This window comes from Hylobates moloch, unplaced genomic scaffold (genome assembly GCF_009828535.3).
Source record: "Hylobates moloch isolate HMO894 unplaced genomic scaffold, HMol_V3 SCAFFOLD_3, whole genome shotgun sequence".
NCBI classification, from domain to species: domain Eukaryota; kingdom Metazoa; phylum Chordata; class Mammalia; order Primates; family Hylobatidae; genus Hylobates; species Hylobates moloch.
The window spans coordinates 46,540,220-46,557,502 of record NW_026652278.1 but is presented as its reverse complement, the minus strand read 5'-3'; the positions used below and the strand labels follow the sequence as shown (position 1 = coordinate 46,557,502).

The 17,283-nt window shown below is 39.4% G+C and overlaps 1 protein-coding gene across 9 annotated transcripts in view; it reads right to left on the bottom strand.

The window, feature by feature from the left end:
- The window catches only part of SGMS1 (sphingomyelin synthase 1), a 310,484-nt gene that overhangs the window by 103,807 nt on the left and 189,394 nt on the right, over positions 1-17,283 (bottom strand). Inside the window, exon 1 of one of the 9 annotated variants that reach the window (XM_032137502.2) lies at positions 5,220-5,290. The exons of the other annotated variants lie outside the window; for them this stretch is intronic. The gene's annotated coding sequence lies outside the window, so the exon portion shown is untranslated. Of the gene's footprint in view, positions 1-5,219; positions 5,291-17,283 lie in introns of those variants that run through there. 9 annotated transcript variants of the gene reach the window in all.

Genomic DNA, 17,283 nt, shown 5'->3' with positions numbered 1-17,283 from the left:
CCAGACTGATAAGAAATAGATGACTCTTGTTTTCCAGGCAACTTATGCCTCCCTGTAATAAGTGCTTCTCACTTTAGTGCATATTCTTCATTCCCTACAAGGCCAAAGTGATATCTGTAAGGACATTTACTTCTCCTAAGATTTATCACCTTTGGAAAACAGGAGCCCTTTTATTTTTTATATTTTAACTATTAAAAAATCTAATTTCCTTATATATCCTCCTTCCAAATCTTACATTTTAAAAAGCACCAGTCAATTCTATTAACCTGGAAAATGTAAATTTAAAAAAAAAGTTATCTCTTGCGACTGTGCCTAAGGACTGTGCTACATAATTTACATGTATATCTTGTTTATTCCTGTAAGCCCTATGAAATAGAGATTTGGTTTTCACAGATAAAGAAACTGGCCCCAAATCACACAGCAAGTTAAACCGGCAGGTCTGAGATTCCAGGAAAGGTTTATCTGACTCTCAAACCACTATAATATATTCCTCCAGGAAACAAAGCAAATATTTCACTGTGCTGCTGATGACAAAATGTATACACTGTATACACTTGCAGATTTCAGCATACATTAACTCTCAGAGGCCTTTTATAAACATACTGTTAAAGCTACTTGGTGATTTCGTTAAAGCAAAGATTGGCATTCAAATGTCACAAACAGAAACACATACATTGAACTTGTAAGCCAGGATTTCTCAACCATAACACTACTGACATTTTGGATAGGATAACTCTTTGCTGTGGGGCCTCTGTCCTGTGCACTGTAGGATGTTTAGCAGTATCCATGGCAGTATCCACTAAGTGCCACTAGCACACCTCCCCAACCCCAGCTGTGACAATCAAAAACGTGTCCAAATATACCAAATTTTCCCTGGGGGGTTAAAATTGCACCCTGCAGAGAACCATTGAGTTAAGCTAATTGCCCAAGATCATAACAACTGGTTAAAGACTGTACTGATCTGATTTGGACTGGAGATAAGAAAGAGCTCTCCTAAAACCTAGTTTAGTGAAGATTTCTCATACACCAAGCTACAGCTCCTTAACAGAAAGCACTTATTAAACCGGACAAAATGTACAGACTTCAAAATGTGACCATCTCTCTTTTACCACATTGGTAATAGTAAATATAAAGTACCATTTCTCAGCTTAAAAGTTTTTAATTTTTTAATTTTTTTTTCTGTGGACCTCATCTGACTGAAAGTCTTTCAGCTTTTACACTAAGGTGAAGATGCCTATTGTTTTTGGACCACTATTCAAATAACAGTTACTAGACACTCTCCAAAACCAGCTAGGCATAGTGGTTCACACCTGTCATCCCAGCACTTTGAGAGGCTGAGGTAGAAGCATTGCTTGAGTCCAGAAGTTTGAGCTCGAGACCAACCTAGGCAACATAGTGAGACCTTGTCTCTGCAAAATATTAAAAAATTAGCCAGGCATGGTGGCACACCTGTAGTCTCAGCTACTCAGCAGGCTGAGGTGGGAAGACCACTTGAGGTTGCAGTGAGTCGAGATCACGATGCTGCACTCCAGCCTGGGCAACAGAGCAAGACTCTGTCTGAAAAAACGACGACTAATCTATTTACCACATTCTGGATATGTGTTTAAACACAAACCCAGAAATGTGCATAATATTGCCTGAAGTAGTAGTAGTGACAGTAGTTAACAGCAGCAACAACAAAAGACTAGCAGCTAATATACACAATTTACTATCCGATTCTGCTTTAAGCACTTTACATGGATTATATCATTTAATCCTTCAACATCTTCAACAGCCCTCTAAGGTAGGTATTATTACTATTATTTGTATTTTATGAATGAAGAAATAGAGACATAAAGAACTCAATAACTTGCCCAGGGTCTGTTTTTGGAGTCTCTATTCGTAACCACTATCTACAGTGCTTCAAAGAATAATGCAATTATCATCTCCTTGGTTCCAAATACTCTATCTCTTGTACTGTGTGAAGTTTTTCCCACAAGCTGTACCATATGCCTTTGTCAAGGGACACTATTGACACCTTGCTCAAGTCTGACATTACGCCACTGATCATCCCTCTTTGGGTAAAAGACCTAAACTCATTCATCTATACCACTATCCAATTCATATTTTTCCATCTTGAGTAAAGAACACACGTAGCACGTTATTAAATGCTCTGATGTGGGCGCCTGTAGTCCCAGCTATTCAGGAGGCTGAGGCAGGAGAATGGCGTGAACCTGGGAGGCGGAGCTTGCAGTGAGCCGAGATCGCGCCACTGCACTCCAGCCTGGGCGACAGAGCAAGACTCCGTCTCAAAACAAACAAACAAATGTTCTGATGAAGCAGACATTGCATATCTATGGCAATGCCCTGATATACTTGTCCAGTAACATTATTAAAAAACAAATGAGGTTAATTGGACATGAATAATTCTCAGCAAACACAGGCTACATACTGATCATCACTTTTATTTTTGTAAGCGATCCTGACCAATCTTTTAAAAAATGTGATCTACAATTCTGCTGGACACCAACATAAGCTATGAATCTAAAGTTTTCAGAATTTACCATTTCCCCATTTTTGAAGATGGACTCTGTGGCATGCTTCCCCCTCTCCATGACTTTTCCAAGATTACTCCCAAGTGGTTTTATCATCACACTGGCATGTTCTTTCAACATGCTCAAGAATTCAGATCACTTAAAGCACTTAGGATTTAGAGTGGCTTAAGGAAGTGGGTAGGTATTCTGTGTCAACTAGATGGTGCAGGTGATGAGGTGGGGCTGTGAGCAATGCCTAGTCCTGGAATATTTCATGGTATTTCATGGTCTTCGATGAAGGTAGCATTATTCTCTTGTATGATGACATGCCAACAGATACTCCGACAGATGGACTCTCTCAGAATTGGATGCTCTGATCAGACACGCTGAGACTTTCTCATCTCCAAGTAACTAGTTTTGGCTCTCACAGAGTGTGCCTTTCATGAACTCACCATTCTTAAAACAGGTTCAACGCTAACCTAGGTGCTAGCATAAATTTAAAAATATTTCACTTAGCATATAAAATACTGCAGGTATGCACTCACACACAGGGGATTCAACTAGAAAAAGCCTGAGTTGCACTTGTGAGATGCAGGAGGAAAATGCACACCCTGAACTAAAAGGTCTTCAGAAAAAAAGGAGAAGAAAGTTACCAGAGTTCAGCAACACTAAGGTGGCCACGTGCATTAATGACCTCATCAAGAGTAGGGCTTTCTCAGTTAATATTTGAAAGCCGTAGCCTTCTAGAGTAAATGCATAATTCCTTGAACTTTGAGAATTTGGCGCTGGGACAATGAGGTGCTTTTAAATCACTTAAAAATCTGCTTTGAACCAAGAACCTCCTCTGGATCATTTCAAACAGAAAAATCAACACCATTTTAGGAGCAATTGGAGCCACATAGGAAAAATAACCAACCTTAAATGCTAACTTCCAACATAAACTAAACTAACTAGCTGTGAAATTCGGAGCAGGTAATATAACCTTACTGAGCCTGTTCTTCAACTATAAAACACGGACAATAATACCTCCACCTCTTAGGACTATTGTGAAAACTAAATGAAGTAATGTATACAAAGCGTCTCAGTGCCTGATAAAGGAGATCCTTAAATATTCAGCTTTTATACAACTATTAGGTGAAACTAATAAAATTCCAAATTTAATTATCTCTTTGGATTTTAGGCATCTTAAAGATATAATAAAATATTATCCCATTCTCACCACCTGAGGGAGCGTTTTCAACTGCCTCAGTGACTTGAGAACAGTGGACTTAGGCCATTTCTCCCAAGATTACAGGCTATTTCTCAAAGATGATTCTACACTGTTACCTTCTACACAGAGCCATTGATCAGTTCAACTCGGAGCAAAAGGGCTTAACAATTAGCCTATGAACTTGAAAACAGTGTTACTAGGAGCTCATAGGGTAACTTAAAGTTTCTAACAAATTATTTTAATTATTCCATTTAGAAGTGGTTTCTTTCTAGGGAAGTTTCCTTTATAGACCTAAAAAAAAAAAAGCCAGCTGCGAAGAATTTTCTTTCTCTCACTAAAAAAAGCCAGCTGCAAAGAATTTTCTTCCTCTCTCCATGACAGTCTATCTTTTAACTGCATCACAGTCTGTATCTTCATAAATGCAGGAGTGTAATGATGCTATTCATGACTTGGTCATTCATATTCATAACTTCATAATTCAGTTTACAAGTCTTCCCACCATCCTTTATGTTACTGGGACGTCTTTAACCTGTCTTTCCTGTACACAATCAGTGCTTCTGATCATGATAACTTCCCTGTTGCATTGTGTATATCCTCAGTCGTCACAGGATTCCGCTTTCCCTGTCCCCCACCTCCTCAAACTCTTGCAAGAAAATAAGTTACTTGGCATCATACAACTGTACTAATTTCTTATGTAGAAAAGTGGATTTTTTAAGTGGCTCACTGGACTTACTTCTATATAAATTTAAAAGCGGTAACTCAATTGGATAAAAATGTTATGATAAATATTTGTAGCATTCAGGGTAACAGAATTTAGGTCTCCAGATTTCGTATTTTGGTACAACTACACAAAGCAACACAAATAGAAAAAATAAAACAAATGTCATGCATTCTTCTCCATGTATTTATTGACAAATTCCACAAGAGCGATTACCTGGCCACACTAAATAGAAAGCACAGTTATGGAGTAAACACGCTCAGTCCAAAACACAGGGGCACGTGCATCCTTGTGGCACTTAATACCAAGCTCATTCACAAGCCAGCTTCCAACCAACCAAAGGAGTTGGCAAAAGGACGGTTTCGTACAGGGACTGGAGTTTGAGAAAGTGAGTACTTCCCCAAAACTTAATAACCAATCTGTAGACACAATCCCATTCTCTCAAAAACTGCCATTAGAAAAACTCGATAACCCCAAGCAGAAACCATCCCCTACCCTTGGTTCTCATGCCACAGCAGTTAGCATCACACAATATAAAGAGCATTTGTTGACTGAGCCTACCCATATCCCGACCCACTGCTTCAGCAACTGCACTGAACCTTCTTAGATGTAAATAGCTAGTGCCTATTTGATCATTAAAGCGGGATGCAGGAAAAATAAAGATTTCCCTTTACTTCGCCGTAGTAGAAGAATTGGCACTGATTGCGGTATTTGAATCGGTTCCCACCGTCTGTTAGTGTATTTTAATGAACCACAGCATCTCGAGAGCAACACTTACGGTCTCTCCTCCCCGGAAGCAGTGTCTCCTGGAAAGTTCCTGGGGCACCAAGTTTGCGCGCGGCTCCTCGCGCTCAGGGTGCGCGCAGCCAGCCTTGGCGCGGGCGGAAAGGCGAGCGCGCTGAGCGGCGCGCAGACCCCGGGCGCGGCTCTTGCTGGGCGCCCGCGCCTGGATCGGTCCCGGCGGTCCCGTTCCCCCGCTTGCCGGGCCCTGGTGCTAGGACAGCGGCGCTGCGGAGCCCGGCGTCTGGAGCTGGCGGGCGGGTGGATGCGCCGATCCTCTCCCGGGGTCAATTGCGAGCTAGACGCCCAGCCCGACCTCAGAGGCTCCAAGAGCGGGGTTGGCGGGTGTGGCCCGGCAGCAGAGGGTTTTTGGAATGCAGGGTGTGGCCCTCTACCACGGCAAAAAAGAAATGAGTCAGCCCGTTCAATCCTAACCAATAAGCATGTTCAGTGTCGGTTAAGGCGGAACTTTCCTTTCTTGATTTATACCAAGCTTAGAAGCCTTTCACAGCCTTTTCTTTACGCCTTTGACAACTTCGACACAACTTCTAGAAAACGGTAGGTTGCCTTTGAAAACGCTTAGGAAACAAGGATTAATCTTACGAAAGATACTTCAGTGGATGTACGTTAGTTTCGATTAGTAAAAGTTTTTGAGTTAGGCAGAGATATTGGGTGCAAAGAGGTGGGACCTGGTATCGAAGCAGATTTGGGTCAGACCTCTGACACTGTGTGGTCTTGAGTAAGTTAATTATCATCAGTGAAGGGGCTAAAATGCCCACCTAACAGTTTACAGATTATAACAGTCCCCCCATATGCAGTTTCGCTTTCTGCTGTGTCCGTTACCCTGCCCCTTCAATTGCAGTCTGAAAATATTAAATGGAAATTTCTAGAAATAAGCAATGCATAAATTTTAAATTTCGTGTCATTCTGAGATTGTTAAAATTGTTATATTTTATTATTAGTTACTGTTAATCTCTTACTGTGCCTAATTTATAAGTTAAACTTCACCATAGGTATGTATAGGAAAAACCATAGTATATATAGGGTTCAGGACCATCGAGATTTCAGGCATCCACTGGGGGCTTTGGAACATACATACCATCTGAAGATAAGAGGGGAACTACTGATTATGTAACAGTGCATGCAAAGCATTTACCACAGTGCTGGACAAAGAGTAGGCACTCAAAAAATGCTGTCTTGTCCCTCTGAGTCCTGAATCTGAATCTCCAAAATTGTAAACAAACTGGCTCGTAATTTTCAAAAATTCTTTCCTATGTTAAATATCTAAAGAATTTTAGAGCTGGTATCTAAATATCTAAAGAATTTTAGTTCTCTGGTATTCCCTGGTCTGAGTCCCTTATTTAAGTGGTGAGAAACTTAAGAAGCTTTAGGTTTAGGATTCTTGAATTTGGTATTCCTACTATACAATAGAAAGTTTATTGGTAGCAAATAAGGCTTAAAATTGGAATGATTTCATTTAGGTCACAGGTAAACCTACTTTTAAAAAAGTAAGAGTGATTTTTGGAAATATTCTATCTGGGTCACTGTGCCCTAAACATTATTTTGTAATAAAAATACTTACAAGAAACTTTATTTGGGAATTGGCAAATTACATGGGGCTACAGAAGTGCTAATTCCCGAGGGCCCATTAAGAAATGAGTTGATTGCTATTGCCAAAAGAGAATTTCTAGATGGGAAGAAAAAAATGTTAAGTTACAAATTAAACGTTCTTGGCTTTGGAGATCTCCTGAGCACAGATCTCTTTGGAGATCTTTCTCATACGTGTTTAGAGTCATTCCACAGGCCAAGGTTTCTTGAAAATACTCATTAGCCAAAGATAAGATCTAAAGTGAGATCAACAAAATGCTGTTCTTTTCTCCAAAACAGCACAGGAGAGTGGAAAGAACACTGCACAAAAAGCCAAGAGCTCCCTTCCTAGTCTCAGCTCTGCCAATAAGTGACAGGGTGAACTGACTGCTTCATCTCTCGCTGAGGCTCTCTAAGAGTGTTTCCAGTTGGAAACCAAACTATGGTCAAAAGAGCAGAAGCAAGATCAGCCTATGGCCTCACATTTATCCTTAGCAACAGGTACTTAAGTTGGGCCTGTCTCCTAGATGATGAAGCTGTCAAAACTCTCTTGACTCTCATATTCCTCATAAAGGTATCTTACTCTCCTAGACACTTTAAGTTAAATTCTGGAATCATCTGAGCTCCCTATTTTCTCTCTTAACAGTTCACTACCAATAGGCTAACATGAAGGCTTCTTTCATATCTGGACCATTTTTTCCATTCCTGGTTCAGGCATTCATCCCCTCTGCCTGAGTCACTGAGGTTGAGTGTCTTCTAGCTGCTGTTCCAGCAGGCGGGCCCCTCCCTCTATGCCTCTCAACACATCATCATCATCATCACATGACAAATGTCAAAGTCGAGCATGCCATCATGTCATAAACCTTTTCCTCTCAGTCAATTAAACAATTTTATAGTGGGGATCAAAAGGAATACAATTTGCTTTATGGGCAGCTTTCCTCAAACATTCATGTAAATTAATGTGTATTTTTAAGAGCACTGATATTTTATGTTTATGTAATTGTTACAATGAGCTATACTGGCTGAACTGATAATATGTTGGCTTTATATCAAGGACAGCAGCTCTTTTACATGAGAAGACTACACTTAAGCTTTATAGCTTAAGTGTATATGAACAACTCAATAAACTTCTTAACACTGCAGTCTAAAAAATACAATTGTGTTTGTGTGTGTGTGGACATAGAGAGATACTTTGAGATCTATGATGGAGGAAGGGAAAGGCAGCACAGACAGGAAAGAGAGATGATCTAGTTTGTTTGTATTGTTTAGGATCCAGCCAAGCTTAACATTCAGAGTAGGTGTTCTCTCCAGGAAGAAGGAAGGCTTCATAAATATGTTTGGCTGCAATCATAACTCAAAGCACTTGAAAGATGTTTCCAACAATCCTTATGCTTCAGAAATAAGAACAACACAATGATCAATGTGGTTAGAACATTCCCACAAGAGAACAGGATAACTGGTTCTAGGATGCCTTTGTTGTCTAAAATTAAAATTCAAAGTACACGGATTCTCAATATATAGTTATCAAAAAAAAAAAGTGACGGTGAACCTACGGGTCCAGTGCCATGACGTTTATAGGCACGCAAAGCCTTGCCTGTACTTCTACAACCCCGATCTTAAAAACCCTCTGCCAAGTAACTCGCTGGTCCACAAATTGTTCCCCTAAAACAGAGGGCACCTTACTACCACCATACCTAGGGATAGTGAGTGCTTACCATTTTATGTTGCCTTGGTATCCACTTTAAATATAGGTTTAACTTTCTCAGAATCAGGGCTCAGTCACCCTTGACAGTTTCAAATTCCATTCCCCACCTGAATGGCTCCCGCTGGTGGCAGGAGATAAAACTTAAGAGACCCAAGTCCTGCCTAGCAGGCTGGGCTCCTCACTTTCCCACCACTTCCTTAAACAGACCGTTCAGACATTTGCTTGCAAATTTAAACTGACCACCTCAGTCCACAACATGGCCTCCTGGAACTAGCACCTGCTTGCTTTAAACTTACCAATTAAAGCTCCCCTTAGGAAACATATTTGGATAACACACTGGACCCCAGTGTGATGGTGGCCCACGTGTCTCTTTATCTCTGCCTGTGCTCCCTGGCCTATGTAGTGGAGACGGTGGTGGCCTCTGAGTGTGCCACGTACACTCGAGGGTCTAAAAATTCTTAAACTTTCACATTGTATTTGGGAGCTGTGCTCATCCCTGGTGGAGAGGCTGCCCCAGAGGAACCCATGCAGGTGGCTCCCATGTTGGTGCTCTTTAGTCCAGGCCTCTCAGCTGCTGGGTGGTTACCAGCTAAGGTGACAGAGTTTCATTCAAAGTACCAGGCTCACACCATGCCCCCTGCCTGACAACCTTCTTGCATTCTTTTTAGTACATATCCCATTCCAGACCACTAAAACCCTTCTCCTAGAACTTTTGTCACTGGCAAAAGCCCTGGGGAATCTCTCCTCTCCTCCAAATACCTACAGATCTTATTCTTTATACTTCCATTTCACAACTAACATAGGATCTTAGCATCCTTCCTTCTTTTTGAGATCCCTGACCTTTCACTCTCAGCAGACAGTGAAAATCCATCTGAGGCAGACATTGTGTTTCTGAGCGTCTGTATCCCCCAGGGCCTAGCAGATTCTGAATAAATAGTCATTGTTGTGGATATAATGATGCTTAAGTTATATAACAGCCACAAAGGAGAAAAGAAAACGTTCCCTTTGACTGCTGACACATCAAGAATAAACAAATATTATAGCTGTTCAAACCAGTTGGCAAGCAGAACCCAAGCAGCAGATGCGTTTCTGTGCTCTTCATGGCATGTTCCAACAATACTGAATGCTACTGAGACAGCAAATCTGATACTTCCTAAAAGGAAGTGGAGTTTACAAAACAGAGTTGTCATGTAAAATCCCAGTTCCCCAAACACGAATCCACTGTGGAGAACAGAAGCAATAAGTCATTCGATCTTCCCTTTCAAGTAAGGAACACATAGATACATATTTGATAATCTTGCCAAAGTACCAATTCCTCCTTAAATATAAACATCACTGTCAACCACAAACATCTGTTTACCAACAGGTGCTCCTAACCATAATGGTAGCAAAGGACAGTTCTTCAAGACAATTCATAACTCTTAGTGTCATAAGTATACATTTATTATATGGCATTTGCATTATATGACATCATAGGTATATAAAAGTTTTATGACATTTGCATTAGAACAAGCCTCTGTCAAAAGAGCCGTTACCACCTGCACACACATTCATTCACTGGTATCCTTTGATTAGCATTAGCATATTTCTGCTTTGATGACAGATGGGGAAAAAAAAACACTACCACTGTTCTCAAAAGGCTGTGTCTGTCCTACTATGCAACTGAATACTTTATCGAAATTGCCCATGACAAAAGCACTGACTTTCTAAATAACTACTCCAGGTATAAACAACCAAATGAATTAGTCAGCAGTATTTAACTTGCAAGTAACAAAAATGGCACTTGAGGCATCACAGGCAAAAGCAAGGTGAGCCACATTGGCTCTAAATATTCCAGCAACAGGAAAGCCACAGGAGCAGCTGGGCACTAGGATCAGCCCAACACGAACTGCACCAGGACAAGATAGCATCTTTGTTTCTGGTGCTTTATCATTGGCTTTATTCTTCATTGCTAAAGTGTGCCTTTTCCCACTTAACTCCCAGCTCTGCATCCGAGAGAGACAATTCCTCCTTTCACAGTTGTAATTTTAAAAATTGCCAGAAAAACTCACTGATCCAGTTTGGGGCCATGTACCCATATAGACTGACTGGTCTATACTAGGACCATCTGGTTGGATTGGTGAGAGGAGCAGTAAGTTCTCTAGAAGAAAACGGGTTTAATTCTCAGAAGTAGAAGAAAGGTCTTGTTTGCCCCAAACACATCATCACCTATCAGGAAATTCCAAGCCATCCTCAACCAGGTAATAAATTACATTCTAAAAGTTCACTTCTAGAGTCAAAAGTCAATGAACTCTTCTTAGACAAGGTGGCACGGGAAAAAAAAAAATTAAGTCCATGAACTCTTACGTAACACTTGGAATACATTTCATTTGACACAAGACGTCTCTAGTGTAGAGGCCAGCTTCTCTGGCCAGTCCTTAAAAACCTATTTAACTCATAATTTAATGAAATTATATGTCAATGAAATATAATGCTGAATAATATTTCTAATACTGTACTCAAACTCCATTCAGGACATTGTTCCTAAAGGAAAATGTATTTGAAATTCCATTTAGAACAAGAAAAACATGCTCAATTTAATCCATTTACCGAGTACCTACTAATGACAGTAGCTTTCATTTTATACACATTATTTTACATTTAATCCATATACAACACCCCAAGGCAGATATTAACAACTACACTGAACCCACAAAGAAACAGGGAGTCAAGAATGCTATATATGTCCAAGGTCAATCATCAAGACAAGTCAGAGCCAGCTGTACAGCCATGTTTGTCTGACCTGAAAGCTGGGACTATTGTGTCTAATACAAAGAGCAGCTAGATAGGGGTGGGCTCACAGATGAGAAGATTGAGAGCGAATGTATCAGACTCTGTGTAAATACCTAAAACGTGAAGGAACTAGAGGACAGTCACAGTCACTAGCCAGATTTAACTTTCTATTTCTTAAAAGAAGGTACTTCTCTATGGCTGAATAAAGAAAAATATTTCTCTAGGTAGGCTTTAAGCTACCTGATGCTTATACTTACATAAAGATCATTTGAAAATCAATGATTTATCAATAGTATCTTCATAAAAAGTGTTTTTTGCCTGTTAAAAATAAAGAAGGTACTATCTATATTAAAATACCTGTCTAAAGTGTTTTAACCTAGGAAATATCCTGGACATTGGCCTTGGCAAGGAATTTATGAGTAAGTCCTCAAAAGCAATTGCAACAAAAGCAAAAGTTGACAAGTGAGAACTAATTAAAGAGCTTCTGCACAGCAAAACAAACTATCAACAGAGTAAAGAGATAACCTACAGAGTGGGAGAAAATATTTGCAAACTATGCATCTCACAAAGTTCTAACATTCAGAATCTATAGGGAACTTAAACATTCAACAAACAAGAAACAACCCCATTAAAAAGTAGGCAAGGAACATGAACAGACACTTCTCAAACAAAATTAGTCGGGCATGATGGCGCATGCCTGTAATCCTAGCTACTTGGGAGGCTGAGACAGGAGAATCACTTGAACCCAGGAGGCGGAGGTTGTGGTGAGCTGAGATTGCGCCATTGTACTCCAGCCTGGGCAACAAGAGCAAAACTCCGTCTCGAAAAAAGAAAAAAAAAAAAGAAGAAGACATATGAGCACAGCCAATAGACATACAAAAAAATGATCAGCCATCACTAATCATCAGAGAAATACAAATCAAAACCACAATGAGATACCATTAATCACAATGGCTATTATTTAAAAAGTCACACCATTTAGAATGGCTATTACTAAAAAGTCAAAAATAATATGTTGGTGAGGTTGCAGAGAAAAGAGTATGCTTATCCACTGCTGGTGGGAATGTAAATTAGTTCAGCCACTGTGGAAAGCACTTTGGAGATTTCTCAAACAACTAAAAATAGAATTACCATTTGAATCAGCAATCCATCACTGCAAATATACTCACAGGAAAATAAATCATTATACCAAAAAGACATATGCACTTATATGTTCAATGCAGCACTATTCACAATAGCAAAGACAGAGAATCAACCTAGGTGCCCATCAATGGTAGATTGGATAAAGAAAATGTGGAATACATGTAGTATTCCATGGAATACTACACAGGCATAAAAAAGAATGAAATCATGTCCTTTGCAGAAACATGGATGGAGCTGGAGACCATTATCCTAAGTAAATTAATGCAGAAACAGAAAACCAAATACCACATGTTCTCACTTATAAGTGGAACCTAAGCATTGGGTGCACGTGGATATAAAGATGGGAACAACAGACACTGAGGATTACTAGACAAGGGAGGGAGGAAGGGAGGCTGAAAACCCACCTATTGAGTGCTATGCTCGCTACCTGGATAATGGGATGAATTGTACTCCAAACCTCAGCATCACACAATCTACCCATGTAACAAACCTGCAAATGTACCCCCTGAATCTAAAATAAAAATGGAAATTTTTTAAAAAGCCATGAACATTTAAACATGTTTTGTAGATCAGGTTGGCAAGAATGAATGAGTCTGACATTTCTCATTACATTAATTTGAGGTGTGCAAGTTAAAACGCTTTTTTTCGCTGAAGACACTCTGGCAATGTGTATGAAAAGAAAAAGTATGCATCCCTTTAATTATATCTGGAAATATATCCAAAAATATGTGTACAAAGATATTCATTGATACATCATCTGTAATAGAGAAAACAGGAAACAATCTAAACATACATCACCAGGATATTAATTAAAATGATATGATATCAAAAAATGGAGTGGTATGTATTAAAAATTACAATATTGATTTAGAGAATGTGCTGTAGCACATTGTTAAGTGGATAAAAATGATTTAATGAAAAACAAAAGTGAAAAAAGATTCACCAAAATGTTAACAGAATCTGGGGGTGATTTTCTACTTTCTTTACATTTTTCTGTGTTGCTTGAATTTTCCAAAATAAAAGTATTTTCGTTTATAAAAAAATGTTTTAAGAAAAAATTAAAATTGGAAAAAAACAACTAACACTAATGTGACTCAGGTCTGCCAATATAAATGCAATAGACACATTTAATGGTATTTCATACCTTTAAAAAATCTGGTTGTGCAGTATTTAATATATACAAGTGAATACAGTTACCTATTTGGTATGAAATATAGTATTAAAGTCACACCCATGAAGTTACCACCTATCCTATGAAGCAGACCTTACTGAAACATGGCAGCTCTCTGAGTTCCCCTTCCCTTGTCTAACTGAGGCTGACAACCATTTCTTTCTGTACATGTTGGACAACAAGTTTGAAAGCCCCTGGTCCAAGATGTGGCTTTAATAGTAAATTAACCCTGTGCCTTTTGAAATCAAAGCAGAATTGTGGTCAGAAGTAATGAGACAGAAAACACCAGAATTCAATCACGAAGAAAGGGGAACAGCTAAGTCATACATTGGCTTAACATAGAAACCACTAGTCAGACAGACCTCTATGAGCTCTTGATTTCACTCCCTACTCCAAAGCCAGGACTTGTCACTAGTAATATGAAATTAAGTTGGATTGCCTTGACACATGTCAGGTAGAAAGACACGGAGATCTAAAATTACGAAAGAACAACTCCAAATTATCCCAAATTGAAATAATGGGAAAAAGCACCCCAATTAACAATGAACTCCATTTCATATATCATAGAATGAGAACCACCAACTTGAAGGAAACAAAAATAATCAAATCAAAGAAACAACAGAAATTTACTAATAACTTTGTTGTAATAGTATGTTAAGCACTTTATAAGAGAAAACATTAATATATCATCTGTGAAATTAAAGAATTTACGGCCGGACGCAGTGGCTCACGCCTGTAATCCCAGCACTTTGGGAGGCCAAGGCGGGCGGATCACGAGGTCAGGAGATCGAGACAATCCTGGCTAACACGTTGAATCCCCGTCTCTACTAAAAATACAAAAAAAATTAGCCGGATGTGGTGGCGGGCACCTGTAGTCCCGGCTACTCAGGAGGCTGAGGCAGGAGAATGGTGTGAACCCGGGAGGCGGAACTTGCAGTGAGCCGAGATGGCGCCACTGCACACCAGCCTGGGTGACAGAGAGAGACTTCGTCTCAACAACAACCAAAAAGAACTTACAATGTGTGTCAAAGAAAGAACATATACCCTAAACTAGTGAGTGAGTCAGTATAAATTGACTGAAAACTACAAATTGAGAACACAGCAGTCTAGCATGTAGTATAAATTAAATGGCACAGTAAATACAAGCTAAGGAAGAGGGGGAAAGAGAAGGTAAGCTGAACTAACCAGCAACGAAACTTAACATTTTAGGTCGACATACAACAAAGTGGGGACACTACATAAACACAGGTCACCAAAGATCAGAGCACACCCTTCATTAGCACCCAACATTGTCTACCTTGTTGGATAGCTGCTTGAATAGACAGCACCCACACCCTACTCTTTGATTCCTGAAGGCTGGGTCCAGGGCTTGGGTTATTTAAAACCTCCAGAAATCCACACTTTGACATGGGATATGTTCTACAAACATTTATAGAATTAAAACCCTTATTTGAATTGTTAACCTCTGATGAAGGCTGACATCTTCAATGAAGGAGAAAGACAGCAGTGGAACAGTTGATAGGGAACTCTATCCCTCGAGATAAAAAGGAAGCTAAGCTGTGTGTGAATGAGAGAGAGAGAGAGAATGTGTGTGTGTGTGCATGTGTGTGTATGTGTGTGTATTTGGCCTGAAAGAGAGAGGATGGTGCCTAAAGGGAGAAAAAAGAGTAGATCAGTTTAGGCTAACTTATACTGCAGGAACAAAATGTCCTCAAATTTTGGAGGCTAACAATGGAGTGAGGCTTATTTCTAGTTCCTGTCTGGCTCCTTGCAGATAAGCTGTGGCTGGACTCCATGTCCTCTTCACTCAAAGACCAGGGCAGAAGGAGCACCCCTAACTGGCACATGTTAGTCCCATGGCAAAGAAAAGAGAAAGATGGCAGAGCAGGCCATACCTATTAAAGTGTCTGCTCAGAAATGACACAAATTATTGTCACTGACATTTCACTGGCCAAAATAAAATCCTAGAGGATTTATTTGGCCAAGCTAGCCATGGGGCATCAGCCTTCTGTAGAGTAGGAAAGTATAATCCTTTCACAGGGATGGAAGGTGGGCAGAAAGGAGCAGCAAGTGTTGTGACAATAATATGAGCTACCACAAAAAGAATGGAAAACGGCTACAGCTGAGCTTTCTTCCCCGCTGTAATGACAGAAGGTGTCCTGTTATAAAAAGCAGCCCCTCCATTTCTGTGGTACTTTATGCTGTTCTCATAATCTTTCAGATACTGTCTTATTATCTTTACAACTATCCTAGCAATGTTTCAAGGCCTCAGCAGTGCCTGAACTACAACACCAAATCTGGTACTCTCTCACCCACCTTAGGGAAGTCAGCCTTTCAGGCACCTGCAAAATGCAGATAATCCCAGACGCTTCCTAAGAAGACTGTTAAGAGACTAAATACAATGATTCACAGAGGCTCCCCAGTTTAGGACAAGGTTACCTCCTAATAAACCCATCATCAAAAATGCATTTACTACATCTAACCTACCTAACACCATAGCTTAGCTGAGCCCACCTTAAACATGCTCAGAACACTTATGTTAGCCTAAAGTTGGGTAAAATAATCCAACAAAAAGCCTATTTATTAAAGTATTGAATATTGTATTTAATTTATTGAATACTGTACTGAAAGTTAAAATAGAATGGCTGTATGGGTACTCGAAGTATGGTTTCTACTGAATGTGTATCGCTTTTGTACCATCATAAAGTCGAAAAATCATTAAGTCGAACCGTTGTAAATTGGGGACTGTTTGTATTTAAAACATGCAAGCACAGACAGGTATAGTCATGCACTGCATAACAATGTTTTGGTCAACAAGGAACACACAAAAGGCAGTGGTCCCGTAAGATTATATTTTTCCTATACTTTTCTATGTTTAGATACAAAAATACTTACCATCTGGTTACAAGTGCCTATAGTATTCAGTAGAGCAACATGCTATACAGGTTTGCAGCAGCCTAGGAGCAACAGCCTATACCATATAGCCTAGTTTTGTAGTAGGCTACACCATCTAGATTTGTGTAAGTACACTCTATTATGTTGACACAACAACAAAATTGCCTGAGGACACATTTCTTAGAACATAGCCTCATAATTAAGCAACTCAGTAAATATAAGGTATTACTATTATTAAATTATGACATGCGTCCCTAAACTCACTTCTTTTCCAAATTGTCCTTAAATGTTAATTATAAAGAATTTGTTAAAATTCATTAAGTGTAGAAAATAAATTAATGAACTTTCCTTCACTTTTAAAAACCTCTACTCATAGTTTTTTCTACACATACACACACATATACACACACACACACTCTTTTCTCATGACTTCAATTACTTGTTTATGTTCTGGTTAGTTTCTTAAATCTCTCAAGAATTTTAAAAGATCTATTCTTTCTTGAGCATTTGGAACTATTCTATTTCTTACCCAAATAAGAAAAATTAAGAACAATTGAAGCTATTCACGGTCATTCATTTAAAGCATAACATAGATTCCAAAATGACACCCAACTAAGAATAAATTAAAGGCTTGGTATCAAAGACCCTCTATTTTCTTTTTCTAGCCCTAATTAGCAGTATTATCCTCTTTTCATTCTACTAAACTATAGTTCTAGCCTTTTCCCAAAACGTGATCTTCCTGTACCATCTCTGCTCAAACTGTTCCTTTCTGGTCAAAGTGTTCCTTCT